Below are 5,737 nucleotides of genomic sequence, written 5' to 3'. Positions count from 1 at the left end.
ATCGTGAACATAGAAGATTCGTTGGCTATTGATTTTTTGTTAGTCGGAGCGTGCGTCACGGCACGGCTTAGTGAAGGACCTGCCTGACTTGATAGCTAAACCTGGATTTCTGACGAGTCAGCTTGATGCTAAACAAATTAGTCCTTGGTATTGTCTGAAGGTTCCGCACGTAATAAGAGTTAAATGTAACTTTTAGACGCAACTAGGAGCGATACTATGTTTATGTTATATATATCCAATCCCAACAACCTTCTCCGAAGATTTGCAGCCTTCTCAGAACGTTTTTTGTGTTTGTTTTGCAATATGATCCAGAAAATTCGAAAGTAATAAAGACCAATAACAATACAAAACGCTTTGCAGTTGCTCAACAACATCAACAACAACACTTCAAGAATACTTTTAATAGAACACACGGTTTTTCTCCTGCATTTTTTTTTTTAACCTTGGATTGACAACCAGTACTGAAAACATCTAGTTAGTGTGAGTTGCAAATGGTATGCATATTTGAAGAAAAAACAAGATTTAAGAGAAAGCGTAGTGAGCCTAAGTGATGAGTAACACATTTTGTTTTTATTTCAAAGCAGATGATCAATCTTGGTAATATTTATTACATGCTTGTCAAATGAAATTTCTGAAGATAATTTGGCGTGGATTTAATTAAAAGATTTTTCGGCGTGGTTAAATTGAATGACTTAAAAGTTTACAAGATTTGTGGTGTGAATTCATTTTGGGAATGATAACAAGCTATTAATTTTCCTAAAATCTGTTCCATATTTGGTGAATACAAAACGCTTTGCAGTTGCTCAACAACATCAACAACAACACTTCAAGAATACTTTTAATAGAACACACGGTTTTTCTCCTGCATTTTTTTTTTTAACCTTGGATTGACAACCAGTACTGAAAACATCTAGTTAGTGTGAGTTGCAAATGGTATGCATATTTGAAGAAAAAACAAGATTTAAGAGAAAGCGTAGTGAGCCTAAGTGATGAGTAACACATTTTGTTTTTATTTCAAAGCAGATGATCAATCTTGGTAATATTTATTACATGCTTGTCAAATGAAATTTCTGAAGATAATTTGGCGTGGATTTAATTAAAAGATTTTTCGGCGTGGTTAAATTGAATGACTTAAAAGTTTACAAGATTTGTGGTGTGAATTCATTTTGGGAATGATAACAAGCTATTAATTTTCCTAAAATCTGTTCCATATTTGGTGAAACGAAGAGCTGTGCGCAACACGGTATATTACGATATTCACTAGTCCACTTTTTCCTCTGTTAAAAGCGTGATATCCTCTTAAGCCGATCTGAATTTTTTCTCTGCTTTATTATCAAGGATTTTCTACGCCCATGATAATCAATTGCGCCCGTCTTTTAAAGGAACTGCGAATCTGTGTTATGATGGAAATAGAAAAATAAGGTTGTAAACAAACTAAAAGATGTCACACCTTGGTTCCCAGATTGGGGTATTAAAGGGGTGCACTGCCTTTTTCACTTCTTTGCTCACTTTAAAGTCCAATTTTGTCCAAGAACTAGGCAAAAACCAAGCATAGAAGGCTGGAAAGCCACTTACAGACTTGCGAAATCTATCCAATTGCGAAAGCCATTGTAATGCCTCCCAGAGTTAATAACATAAGGAAGTAATTTCCCCATATACAATTTTTCTTCGTCCCGTCCAATTCTCAGGTGTGGGAAGCCCGGTATTTCGTGATTACCGCATTTACAATATTTCTCGTTAATGTTTACTTTGTTTGTTATTTATCGATCTCTCTTGTTATTTATTTTTTGATTACTAACCTTTCGCTTAAAGCAAAATTCTAAAATGCGAATTCTAACTTAAAATCAGGTTACCTTACGCGGACTTTGTATAGCTAATTAATTTCTGTTTAAATGTAATATGCGATTATATCGAGCAAAGCAAAAAATGACTCAGCTTTTTATAACAAAGAGTACGCGCGTTACCCATAGCAACAACGATTTCCCACATGAAAAAGCAAAATGGTAGACACAGGTGAACAAACCACGAGGCACGGTAGCTCTGTTTATAAGACAAATGTATACACTGTCTGTATACCCTTTTTTATTCCACTCGTAGCAAAATTACATTCATAATCAGCATCAACATCGCCACATATTACAAAGATTTTAGAACCGCACATTGACATGGGAAAATAGGATAACAAATAACTCACTTGTTTTGGTTTACTTTTAGATTTTCAAAAGATTCTTCTTCTAAAAATTAGTTCTTTTAGTGTATAGCTAGCTAGCATATGGTCCTCCCTCACACCCGAGCAGAAAGCGGTATATGAAAGGCCTGTGTGTCTGATGAAGCCCTCGTTTCTTAGGTCATCCCTTTACCCACACAACATCCTTTCTCTACATACGATACTTCGAATCCTTCACTGGAGAGTAGGGACAGTCAATCAAAAAACATGGAAATTGAGAGCTGGGATGTTAAGTCAGAATATCCAAAACAAAACACACTTTTTCAAGACTAAATACAATACTTTAATCAGAAAAATTATAAGAGAAAACAGTTTTGTGATTTTTGGCCATTTTGAAGAAAACAATATTTTAAAAACGACCACTGACAAAAGTACAGACTTTCTAATTTTTCGATTAACGAAAATTTAACTAAAAAATTGAGTTTTTTTACTTTTTGTACATAACTAAATTAATTTAAGGCGTACTTAATCCTATTTACACCCGCATATCTGAAGGTGTTGTTGTTTGATTTAGACAAAACCTGACTTGTTCCAACGAAAAACTCGCTTTTGATGTTTTCTGCACATTACATTTATTAAAATTGGCATGCTGTCAAAAATGGTTATCAGCGCCTCTAAGAGCGCCTAAATTTAGGAACTCAGGAACAATGATTATAAGTAAACCATATCTACATTTTATCAAATCGGTCTTAAACATACCATACCAAGTTTCAAGTCATTATTTAAGACTCCAGGATTGCAGGTTTTTAACTATTACAGAAAGGGACAGTTTGAGACCGCCAAAACTAAAATGGCCATCGGGATTACCGATTGTTCTAAGACGATAAATGGTATTTACATCTGCAAACTTTCAAATTCAGTAACACCTTAACAACGAGGTGCCAATAAAAATAGTAGGGAAGACACTTAGAGTCTAATTTAAGAGTGAGGGCTTATTTATTCGAGTCATAAGACATACTTTGATTTGGAGATAATACAATAAAATGAAATATACATTGATCCAAGGTAACAAAAATAACTTAATTAATTAGAGGCATTCTAATTCCAAATTTAAAACGTATAATTAACTTATAAACAGATTATGTGAGACTGGGGGCTTATTTATTGGAATGGAATATATTCTCAGATGATGCTTATCATAAAATGGAGCTTGTTCAGTCATACACGGTGTTACATATATTGTTCCTTTACAAGGTTTATCAAATTTTTTAAAAAAATGTTCTCCCTTGGTATATCTGCGAGATAGTGTCCTCAACTTGTCCTTAAACTTGTTTGTGCCACAGGTTTTGTGACTAGCTATAGCTAACTACATCATTAAAAATTCATGCTCAATCGAAAGCACTTAGGAGACGAGTTATGACAAATACTAATATAGCCCTAGAAAAACCGTGAGTACAAAGTTGATTCACCATAACCTTATTAGCTGCTAAATACGTGTTAATAGGTGGCCTTGTGGTTATGGTGTTTGCTTCGTAATCACAAGGTCCGTGGTTCGGTCCACAGCGCGGTCATGTTTAGCAAGTGCCTTTACCACCGCTACGGGTCAACCCATGCCATGTGAAGGAAATTGAGTAGGCTAGTCGGTGTATACCTGATGTAAACATTCAGAACACAGAGCCCACATTATTAGCAGTGTTTCCAACACTGAAGTGGCTTTAACCTGTATAAATATTCAGAATAATAAAAAGCTAAAATATTTAAACTTCGTTTATTATATATGTATTTCATATGACAAGTTATATTAAGTTTAAGTTATTGCTAATTAAATAAAGCTATGTAATTAATTTTTTTCTTATGCTGATATTTTCAAATTTATAATGTTCGCCTCTGATCACGTGACTGTATTTTTTGTTTTATTGAGTGATCTCCCGCTGCTGACATTAGCATACTGAGACTTCCATCGCTAAATATCATCGCATAGTATCCTTAAGAATATTCGTAATTTGCTCTTAGGGCATTTGCGCTATTCGAGGTTATCAACAGACAAAGAGCGGAATTAGCCCCGGCCCTAGGACCTTTTATCGCTTATTTTTGTCCCCGATTTTAAAAGTCGAAAAGGTGCCTTGTAGTCGGCGGTGGAGCAATGTAGACCACGCGGCAATTGATGTTCTTTTACCAAGAGAGGCCACGTGAAAAAAACTGGAATTTCCCTTTCTCTTTTGATTGACATAATTATTTTAATTTATACTAATATTTACAACCTCGATCCCAGGACACGTTGTCTCTTTTTGCATATCGGACGGCGAGACCTATTTTCGTCAGACCTATCAATAAGCGCAGCGCCGATGAGAGACAATAAGCCCTGGGAACGAGGTTGTAATATTTATTTAATAATGATTACAAAATAGTGACACTTTTACAACAATATTCATTTTGGAAAAAAGACGTGCTCGACGTGTAGATGTATGTAAACTTTTGTTATGAATGTTGGCTACGCAACTTATTATATTCAAAATTATTTGACATTATTGTTGTTGTAGATTTTAAATTTATAACTTTACAAACTAATATAATTTGATGGCGAGAGTTCCAAAATTTAAAAATGGCAGCATGTGGTAAACAAACAACAAATCAGAACGGAGAGGATTATCGACACAGAGTTTTATCGCATTTTTAATGTAGTTATAACTTTGCATATAGAATATATTTGCTATCTTTAAAGTTTGGAAATATCTTTTTAGGTAGTCAGATGGTTGTATACACATGCTTGCAAGCGTTAAATGACACGATAAGTTACCTATTGATACAGAAATTTAAGCAGCCTCTGAGCAGCCTTTGCTTACTTATATTACTTATAAGTAAACAAGGCTAACTTGCCACTTAGTAGCCCATTCGTGCCTACTATCACTTTGTTTTTTCTAAAGGGGAATTCCCAATAACTTCTGTGTGATTGTTGTTGTTGTGGTAACACGTATTGTCTTACAATAAACCTTGTGAATATTCCTTGGAAAAACAGCAGTGTAATTCTTTGCTTAGCCCATATATAACCGCATATTACCCTTAACATTGTAGTCATACTTCACGCCACCCAAAATTTTGTGCACTATTTTTATCCAGTTTAGGTCATACTCTGTATCTTTGCAATATTTCAACTTTTCAGTTTGTGTTTAGTCAGGAATCATTAAAACCACTACACGCTATATGGTTAGTATCACAACCCCCTTTTACATGCTAATGTGATTTATAAAATAAGAGATTAGTAGTTGATGGTCTAAGGTATAATAGGTATTCTGAGCATTATTAGTTGAGACACACAGCATAATTTGTTTTACCGCTAAGAAACCGGAATAGTTACTCAAGAGTTACTATGGGTCGTAAATGAATTTTCTGCAGTCAGAATATGACCGAGAGTTTTGATTGGTTAATTCTTTTGTCCTTTACTCACGTGATCATTATCAGAAAATCCTTTGTTTGAGCACGAATGGATCACTAACCCGAGCAAATATACTAGTACATTATAAAACGGTGCTGGTTTGTGTTTATTTAATTTGGGGTTTGCTCCTAGAATTT

Source organism: Hydractinia symbiolongicarpus, chromosome 1 (assembly GCF_029227915.1).
Source record: "Hydractinia symbiolongicarpus strain clone_291-10 chromosome 1, HSymV2.1, whole genome shotgun sequence".
Lineage (NCBI taxonomy): Eukaryota > Metazoa > Cnidaria > Hydrozoa > Anthoathecata > Hydractiniidae > Hydractinia > Hydractinia symbiolongicarpus.
Note: the sequence above shows the minus strand (reverse complement) of the source record.